The following is a 10,946-nucleotide window of genomic DNA, read 5'->3' as shown; positions in this document are numbered from 1 at the left end:
GATCAAAGAGAAATACAAAGCTATCTTAATCATGCATAAAAGAGTTCAGAGAAGACTCAAATAATATTCATAGACAATCGGATGATAAATCCACAATTCATTGAATCTCAACAAATGCACCGCAAAAGAAGATTACATCGAATAAATCTCCAAGAACATCAAGGAGAACATTGTATTGAAAATCAAAGAGAGAGAAGAAGCCATGTAGCTACTAGCTGTGGACCCGGAGGTCACATATCATCGGAAGGGCATCAAGGTTGGTGTAGAAGCTCTCCGTGATCGAATCCCCCCTCCAACAGAGCACCGGAATAGGTCTCCACATGGGATCTCACGAGGACAGAAATTTACGGTGGCGGAAAAGTATTTTTGGTGTGCCCTCTAGTCTACGGGCAATATTTGGGTATTTATAGAACAAATATTAAGGTTGGAAGTGCCATGATGGGCCCACAAGCTCGGGGGGTGCGCCCTATGAGCTTGTGGCCCATCCGTGGGTGATTTGGGTGCTAGTGTTTCCACAATTCCGAAATCTCTATGTGATGTGCTAGGATTTACCAATATGGATGAATGTTCTCTTAATTTGTAGTTGTCGGATTCTACTGCTAAAAAGCCTTTGGGGCAGAATTAATGATGTTCTTATTCTTGCAAATAGAAACTATGTGCCCATTGATTTTATTGTACTTGACATTGATTGCAATCCGTATTGTCCCACCATACTTGGTAGACTGTTTTTATGAACTATATGTGCATTATTGACATCAAAGAAGGGAATATCAAATTTTAGTTTCCGTTAAAGAAGGGTATGTAACTGATTGCTTGTATATGGGTTGTTTTTTTCCCGAAGAGGGGAGGATGATGCAGCACGACAAAGGTAAGTATTTCCCTCAGTTTTGAAACCAAGGTTATCAACCTAGTAGGAGAACCAAGATACACTATGTAAATAGCACCTGGACACAAAACAAATACTTGCAACCCAACGCGTAAGAGGGGTTGTCAATCCGTCCTCGGTATGTAGATAGATTAAATTGTATGAGATTTGATAAATAGATCTAACTAAAACACAAAATGAAATAAATAATGAAAAAGTGCATCAAGGTATTTTTGGTTTTAATATAGGAAATAGGCCCGGGGCCCGTAGTTTTCACTAGAGGCTTCTCTTGACAAAATAGCATACGGTCGGTAAACAAATTACTGTTGGGCAATTGATAGAAAAGCGAATATTCATGATGATATCCAAGGCAATCATCATCTATATAGGCATCACGTCCAAGATTAGTAGACCGACTCTTTCCTGCATGTACTACTATTACTCCACACATCGACCACTATCCAGCATGCATCTAGTGTATTAAGTTATAGGAAAAATGGAGTAATGCAATAAGAACGATGACATGATGTAGACAAGATCTCTTCATGTAGGAATAGACCCCATCCTTTTATCCTTAATAGGAACGATACATGCGTGTGATGACTCTTTCTGTCACTGAGATTGAGTACCGCAAGACCGAGCCCATCACAAAGCACCTCTTCCCATGGCAAGAAAAAATCAATCTAGTTGGCCAAACCAAACAATTATTTCGTAGAACAAATACGATGCTAAAACAATTGAAAGGATATGCGGTGCCCCCATGTGTGGTTTTGGTAATTGATGACATTCTCTATGGACTAATGGTTGCATTGAGTTATATTTGAAGGATTTGTCCAAAGGCATTTCTTGAATTCTATGAGTTGACCAAGGTACTAGGAATTATCCAGAGATTGGTCATGTGAGTGTTGAGCTTATTGCAAGCATGTCTTGAAGAAGAAGATTGTCTGAGAACTCATGTTTACCTTCAAGACATCATCCAAATGAAGAGAGTTGGAAAAGATTCAAGGTTGTTCAAGACTAAGTCAAGAGTGAATCAAGTTGATCAACACACAAAGCATACAAGATGTACCGAGAGGGATCATTTGATCCCATGGTATGGTAATAATTGTCCATTACGCTTTGTGTACTAACCCATGGCCTACGTGTGAGTTCTATGTGGGGTTAGGTATGTTTCCATGGGTTTGTATCAAGAGGAAGATCTCATACAACCCACGAAGGATGACATCAAGTGGTGATCATCATCAAGATTGGGGTGTGAAAGTTCAAGTGGAGCATCACGAAGAGATCATCCTTGAAGCTTGCCGTCCATTTGGTGGCAATGGACTTGTGAAGATGTGCCGAAGAGTGGTATACCCATAGTGGATTATGGGGGAGAAATCATCTAGTCTTCATCGAGCCAATGTAATCAAGAAAGGTGGTCCAACTTGAGGGAGTCAAGACCGTCATCATCTAGCTCAAGTGGACTATGTGCAAGGAAAAGGTTTGTACTTTATAGGTTTTCTATTTTACCGATCTCATGGATTTAGTTGGGAGACCGGATTGGAGGATCGATAGCCTTACTATCAAGGGGGGCTCTCGAGTGAGTAGCTTGATCGTATTGTTCGATGAGAGCTCAAACCATTGCATTCTTGGTATCATAATATTTGTTGGTTCTTGTTTGGATTTTCCCTTTGTGAGGTTTTAGAGCTTGTCGTTATCTTCATGACATGCTCTAGTTCATAGAAAACCGATTTCATATGCATCTTCTTTTGTGTTTCCGGTGTTGGAGTATTTACCTGCTTATTTGAGAAAGGTTTCTCACCATTTTATTTTGGATATTTTCTCAATTGCTATTTCTTGATATTTCTATCAAGATTTTATTTTATCTTGTCAATGGCTTTCCAACAAACTTGATTTCGTCGAATTCAGAGCCTGTATGTGAAAGTTATGGCTGTTTTGATCTTACCTGTTTTACATAGACTAGTTGTATTGCTTCTTACACCGGTTCTACCGGTTGACCGGTACTACCGGTGTTTGGGGCTGTTGTAATGCTCCAGAGTTGGTCCAATGGTTGTACCGGCCATGTACTGCTCTACCATCAGACTAGTTTCTGTTTTGGAGCGGTTCTTGGGCGGTTGTTGGCCGGTTTTACCGGTTAGTTCGTGTTTAACCGGTACTACCAGTGCCATGGGCGGTTGTACTGCTTAGTGATTTTCCTACATGTAGGTTTTATCTATGCTTTGACCGGTTGTACCGGTACTTACACCGGTTGTACCGGTTCTACTATTTTCTGCACATAACAGGCAGATTCGTGGGGACCTATAAAAGGGGATCTTCTTCCCCATTGGACCCTATCCCTTTAGCTCATGTTCTTCCCCCATTGTTGACCTTCTTCGAGCTTGCTATCTCTCAATCCCTCCATGGATTCTTGCTAGTTTTGGTAGGAAAAGAGAGAGGAGATCTAGATCTATGTTTCCACCAATCACTTTCTCCTCTATGTGAGGGGAACCCTTTGGATCTAGATCTTGGAGTTCTTCGAGTTATCCTTCTTGTTCGTCCTCTCCTTTTCCTCCATAGCTTTTGTTTCTTTGGTGGGATTTTAGAGTGAGGGACTTGGGCACTCCATGTGCCCTTGCCATTGCATTAGTTGCATCGGTTTGAGTTCTCCATGGTGATACGTGGAAGTGAAAAGTTGAGAAGCTTATTACTCTTGGTGCTTGGTACATGTGATCTTGTTTCTCTTGGGTGCTTGGGTGTCCTAGACGGTTGGTGGTGTTCGGAGCTCAATCATTGTGGTGTAAAGCTCCAGGCAGGCGTCGGGGTCTCCAATTAGGTTGTGGGGATTGCCCCGAGCAATTTGACGGGTACCAGTGACCGCCCCCAAGGGTTGCCAAAGTGTACAAGTTCAGTGACCGCCCCCAAGGGTTGCCATTTGTACGGGTTCAGTGACCTCCCTCAAGGTTCCCTTAGTGGAATCATGGTATATTGCATTATGCGAGGACGTGAGGAGATTACGGTGACCCTAGTGGATTCTTGGTGAGCATTGTGCCTCCACACTGCTCCAAACGGAGAGTAGCATCCGAATGGGTGTGAACTTCGGGATACATCATCGTCTCCGCGTGCCTTGGTTATCTCTTACCCTTGAGATAGCCATATTGTTTCTTGTCATATATGTTGCTATCACCTAGTAGTTTATCTTGCTTAGCATAAGTTGTTTGTGCACATAGATGAGCCTAGTTGTTGTAGGTTTTGTGCTTGACAAATTAACCGCTAGGTTTATTCCGCTTTTGTTCAAGCCTAAAACGTAATTATTTTAAAGCGCCTATTCACCCCTCCTCTAGGCGACATCCACGATCTTTCTCTTGGTATCAGAGCCTCATCCCTCTTTATTAGGCTTAACTACCTAGAGAGTAAATATGTCGACTAGGGGATTATGATTCTCTGTCACTCTTAGTTTCAATGGCACAAATTTTGATGTTTGGGTAATTCGCATGCTTAATATATTTAGGGCCACGGACCCAAATTTAGAGCGAATTGTAGATATGGGTTTTTCTCCTCCAAAGGATCCCCACGGATTATCTTTAGAGGATGAGAAAAACTCTTATCTCCATGCTTGAGCTTCTAATGTTCTTTTTGATGCTTTGAGCAATGAAGTGTTATTTCAACTCATGTTGTTTCGGGATGCTCATGAGTTGTGGACAAAGCTTCAAGATAAATATGGCGTGTCCAAGATTTATGGAAATGATTGTTCTCCCTCCACCTCCAACCGTGTTGTGTTCTCAACTTCTTCTACTTCCCCTAAATGTGGATTTCCACAAGGTAATGATATGGTGAGTAGTGTTGTTCATTGCAATGATGGTGGTGGTGTTATTGTTGATGATTCTTCATCACTATCTTATTGCAATGATTCATCTTCGGACTTTGACACTTCGAGCACCCTACATGTTTCACATGCCTGTGTTGATAGTCCTTGCATATCATGTAGAAAGGGCTTGAATAAATCTCATGATGATATGCTTTCTATATCTTGTTGCCATGATAAAAATGCATGTGTTTCCTCTAGTTCTTGTGCTAACAATGTAGAGGAAACCCAACACTCCATGGAATAAGATGTGAATGATGCTTCAAGGGATCTTACATCATCATCTATTGCTTCTCACTTTTGCCTTATGGCTAAGGCTTTGAAGGTATCTCCTACTTCAAATCCCAATATATCTTGTGATGATGATGTTAATGATGATAAGAATGATGATGATGTTGTTAATGATGAAGATAATAATAATATTGCCTCCGTAAAAATTAAGGGGAAATGATTTTTAAAGTTGTTCATAAAAATAAAAATTGCTCATTCCAACTCCATGGAAATCATGTCCATTGCCATTGAGGGAAAGAAATATATTGAGGAGTTGGAATCTCATCTCGAGGGACATGAGGTAACCATTGAAAAAAATGGAAGGTCATGAGTGTGATTACGCTATTAAGATTGTAGACCTCTCTCAACCTCTTGAACTTGAACAAACCACCAAGGAATCTCTTGAGGAGACTTTTGCTCTTGAATTATCTAGAGTGAAGGAATCTTATGATAGAGCTCTTGAGGTGGCCAATTATTTTGAAACTAAAAATGAGAAGCTTGAAGTTGCGCATGCTAAACTCCTTGAGTACTTTGGGCACCTCAAAAATGGATCAAGGGTCTTTAAGGGTGAGCTCATCAAACTCACCGAGTCTCATGCACAACTTAAAGCTTCACATTCAAAAGAGCTTTCCAAGTTGCCTTCTCCTCTTGCTATTATTGATGATGCTTGTGCTACTAACTCTATTACTTGTGAAGCATCCATTGTGAAGGAGAATGTTGAGCTTCAGGATCAACTTGAGTTCCTATCTAGAAATTATGGGAAATTGAAAGAAAGCCATGAAATGCTCTCAAGCTCTCATGATGATCTTCCAGTATCCATAATGTGCTAAAGATAGCTCATGAGGCCATGATTGCTAAGGTAACATCTAGTGAACCTCATGTGGATACTATCACTACTTCAAGTCAAAATGCTATATTGCCATGTGTTAGTCCTTCCTTTCCTTGTTTCTCTAATGATGAGGAGTATACTTCCTCTAGTACCTGTGTTGAGACTAACCATGTAGAGGAAATCAAAGAGATCAAGGCCCAAGTCACTTCTTTGAAGAAAGACTTGGAAAAGAGTCATGAAGGGAAATCCACACTCAACAATATCTTGAGTGTGCAAAAATCCCCCAATGGCAAAGGTGGACTTGGATTCAACTCCAATAAAAAGAAGTCCATGTTGAACAAGAAGAAGGGCCAAGTACAAGTCAAGAATTCGGCCAAGATTGTTTGCTTCAAGTGAAAAGTTGAAGGGCATCATGTTAGATCTTGCCCATTGAAGAAGAAGCCCATTAGTGACAAGCAACAAGGGAAGTGGCCACAAGTTCACTCTCATGATCAACCTCAAGTTGAAGAAAGGCCTGTTCCTAAGAAGACTCAAGCTAATGCTTCTCAAGTTGAGAAATCAAGTGAGAAGAAAGTGAAGAGTAGATGTTGCTACCTATGTTGTGAGAAAGGTCACATCGCTTCTTCATGCACGATGGTACCTTATCCAACCCTATTCTAATTGATGATATCTATTCTCTTGGAAAGGATAAGGTTGGCAATGTGTTTGCCAAATTTGTTGGTACTCAAAGTGGTGTCAAGAAAAGAACCATTTGGGTAGCCAAGCCTATTGTTACTAACCTCTTAGGACCCAACTTGGTTGGGGACCAACTAGCTCAAACTTGATCAATAGGTGTTGTTGGAGGGCGTTGGAGACTTGGTTACATTATGAAGAGTTAAGAGGACTTTATCATTCTTATTGTCTCAAGCCAAGTCAATTGGATTATCAAGTTTCTATCGTATATCCAATGTGCCTCCTTGCGGTAACTTGTACTTCAATTGTTTACATTGAAAGTTACTTGCCCCTTTGCATGTTTTGGTTTTGTTCCTTGCATGTGTTTGTATATGTTGTGCCTCAAGTTTTCTTATCTTGAGAAATCAATTATGTGTATGTTGGTTTGCACATCATGTACGTGTGTGTCGTGCATTGAGCCTTTGTGCATCTTGTTTGTATCTTTATTGGCTCTTGAGAGAGATTAATGGAACATCCCATTTTGGGGGAGTGATGTGCTTTGTGCACCTCACAATCCTATAAATGTGTGTACATGAGTAATACCATCTAGTATTGATATTACAAGATTATCTAGTCTCTATGTGGCATGTCTTCTCATAAGAAATTCAAATTCTAAATAGTCCTTTAATTATCTCTTGTTGGATCCTCTTTTTGCATCTTGTAAGTTTTCATTGGTATCTCATTATGGGGGAGTAATATGCTTTGTGTATCTTGCAAGCCTACAAAATGTGCACATTTGAGATATTGTCACCTAGAGTTGATATTGTAGATTATATTGTTCATAGGTGGCATGTTAGCTCTACAAGTTGCAAGTTGCCTATGTGTTTGGTGTGAAGAAGATGTCGGATATCCTTGCTATTTGTCACCGAGAATTATTTCCAAATTCTTCTTGTCTTTTGACAATTGGTACTCACTTATGCGTGGTAGAAATTATTGATCATCTTCATAGTGGAGTTTGGTTCTTATTTCCTTATCTCTTGCCAATGATTGTATCAACATCAACTCCCTTTGTCTTCCATACCACTTGTGGATCTTGTTAATTTCTTGATCTTGTCTAGTGTTTTGAAGATACAGTGAAAGTGGTGATCCCACCTTGTGCATTTTGTATTCAACTGCAAATTTCCTATAATGCACTACTCTTGGGGGAGCTATCCTATTTTGTATAAAACACTCATCTTGTGATCCTTATCAAGTGTGTGTTGGTGGAAGGCAAGCCATTTTCTTTTTGGTACTTTGTGCCATCATGAAAATTTGTAGAGAGCTTGGTTTGTTTGGAACCATCCTCTCTTTTGGGAGTTTGATATCTTTTTTTAGTTTGTATCAATGGATATCTCATTCTTCCATGTATCTTTTACTGATATCCTCCAAGTGATGATTTGTTCTTTTGGTATCTTTTCTTCACTTGGTAGTTCTTGGTCAATTGGTATTGGTTCTTGAAATTCTTGAGCATGCATATTAACTTTATGTAGTTTCTTTGGCATGCTTTATTTCTTTGACCCAATATATAAGAGAAACTCCACCAAGTCTCAAATTGGATGAGATGTGCATGAAATTCATTTTCATATCTATATGCACATATTTGTGTGGAGTTTGTCCTATGTATTATTGATTCTCTAACTCTTTGGTCCCAATGAGTTTGGGTACCATTTTGTTTGTGTTGTTGTTCTAGGAACAATTGGAGATGCATTGGATGCTCGACTCAGTCACAAGGAAGGTGGTGTCACCATGTGCTTATTGGAGTCAACCTAGGATGTTCATTAAACTACTATCTACTACCTTCAATTGGTTTCTTCTACATCCTTCCAATGATATCTCGGTAACAAGTATCTATTCATGCATTTTTTTCTTGCATTCAACCTTGTGTAGGTTGCATCTTGGCAAGATATTCATTCCATGTTATGATACTTGTTTCCTCTTTCAAAGCATCTCAACAATGATCTCTTGTTGCTTTGTGATGTCTTTGTTTTTCGTGTGGTTGGGCTTCATTTATATACAATTAGACCATATCTAGACATGTGCTATGCTTTCAAGCAAATATATTATTGGTATATTTATGAATTCCTTGTGGATATCTTGTTCTTTCCTTTTTGTAACTATTTCGTGTGTACATCCTTCTTTGTGGATTGATATCATCATGATCTTCATCTACCTTGAATCTCATACACTTGAGAGAAGTTGCATATCTAGTTGATATCCCTTCCTTTGACGTCCACCGTTTCTTTCTCATATTTATTTTCCTTGGTGTCTCTAAGGGAGTCCTGGATTAGGGGGTCCTCGGACAGCCGGACTATATGCTTATGCCGGACTGTTGGACTATGAAGATACAAGATTGAAGACTTCGTCCCGTGTCCGGGTGGGACTCTCCTTTGCATGGAAGGCAAGCTTGGAAATTTAGATATGTAGATTTCCTTCTATGTAACCGACTCTGTGTAACCCTATCCCCCTCCGGTGTCTATATAAACGAGAGGGTTTAGTCCGTAGGACAACAACAATCAGAATCATAGGCTAGCTTCTAGCGTTTAGCCTCTACGATCTCGTGGTAGATCAACTCTTGTAATACTCATATCATCAAGATCAATCAAGTAGGAAGTAGGGTATTACCTCCATAGAGAGGGCCCGAACCTGGGTAAACATCATGTCCCCCGCCTCCTGTTACCATTAGCCTTAGACGAACAGTTAGGGACCGCCTACCCGACATCCGCCGGTTTTGACACCGACATTGGTGCTTTCATTGAGAGTTCCATTGTGTTGTCACAGTAAGGATTGATGGCTCCTTCAATCATCTACAATGATGCGATCCAGGGTGAGGTCTTCCTCCCCGGAGAGATCTTCGTATTCGGCGGCTTCGCACTGCGGGCCAACTCGCTTGGCCATCTGGAGCAGATCGATAGCTACGCCCCTGGCCATCAGGTTAGGTTTGGAAGCCTGAATTATACTGCCGACATCAGTGGAGACTTGATCTTCGACGGATTCGAGCCCATGACAGGTACACCCTACAGTCGCAATGAGCATGACCTAGATCTTCCATTGGATGGTGATCAGGAGATTACACCTGCTGCTGCCCCGGCTTTAAATCCGGAGCAGATCGTGCCTTCCGAGGGCGGGAGGATGGACCTTGCCACGGAGGCCGCACACTCAGCGGCGATAGAGCCGAACACAGATCTCACTTCTAAGGAGGTCTGTGTCTCCGGACCCTCGGACTCATCTCCGTCCTTAGGCTCCGAACCGCGTGCATCGTGCCCATCGGACCTGACTGGGCACCGATCATGGAGTTTAGCTCCGCAGATATCTTTTAGCACTCGCCCTTGGGTGACGTGCTAAACTCATTAAAATCTCTCTCCCTATCAGGAGACTCTTGGCCGAACTATGTCCGACTTGAGTGGGAAGCGGACGACGAAGGAATTCGTTACCTACCACCACCCACTTAATAGCCACTGTCGACAACTTAACCGACATGCTTGATTTCGACTCCGAAGACATCGACGGTATGGACGACGATGTCGGAGAAGAACGAGAACCACCGCCCATAGGGCACTGGACAACCACCTCATCATATGATATATATATGGTGGATACACCCAAAGAAAACGATGGCAAGGATCAAAAGGATGCAATGGAGGGTGACCCTCTCGAGAAGCAATCTAAGCGCCGACGTCAGCGGCGCCGCTCTAAACCCCGCCATAGCAAAAATAGTGATACCGGCACAAGAGACAATAGCAATCCGGATGATGCCGAAGACGAAAACAATCCCGCCTAGCCAAGATTCGAGCAAGCCATACGGGAGGATGGGCAAGCTAGCCCTGATGAACATGCAATGGATGGAGACTCGGAGGATGACAATTACATGCCCCTCTCTGGAGACGAGGTGAGCCTCGGCGACGAAGAATTTATCATGCCTGAGGATCCCGTCGAGCAGGAGTGCTTCAAGCGCCAACGTATAGCCACTGCAAAGAGCCTGAAGAAAAAACAGCATCAGCTTCAAGCTGGTCAAGATCTGCTTACTAACAGATGGACTGAGGTCTTGGCAGCTGAGGAATACGGACTCGAGCGCCCAACCAAAAGTTACCCGAGGCGCAGGTTGTTACCTCAATTTGAAGATGAGGCACTAGAGCCTATACTACCAGCGCAGGATGCGGCTGACCGGCCACCTCGTGGCCGAGACAAAGGATCATATCAACCCGAACAACAGCCCGCACCCTGTCACCAAACAAATAAAAACACGAAGGCCCGGGGCTACACGCAGGACCTGCGAGACGAATTGGAAAAAAAAGCAGGACAATCAAGATCAATCTACGGATCACGGGGGCGCACCCCGACGTGTGACGATGACCGCCACACCGGATATAGTAAATATAAATCGGTCGGGCTGAATATAGCAGAACAGACTCATCTGAACTGCGTCGTGATGTAGCCCGGCATAGAGGCGCCGC

The sequence above is a fragment of the Triticum aestivum genome, chromosome 7B (assembly GCF_018294505.1).
Source record: "Triticum aestivum cultivar Chinese Spring chromosome 7B, IWGSC CS RefSeq v2.1, whole genome shotgun sequence".
In the NCBI taxonomy this organism is placed as follows: Eukaryota; Viridiplantae; Streptophyta; class Magnoliopsida; order Poales; family Poaceae; genus Triticum; species Triticum aestivum.
The sequence above is the reverse complement of the archived record's forward strand: the minus strand, read 5'-3'. Positions refer to the sequence as shown.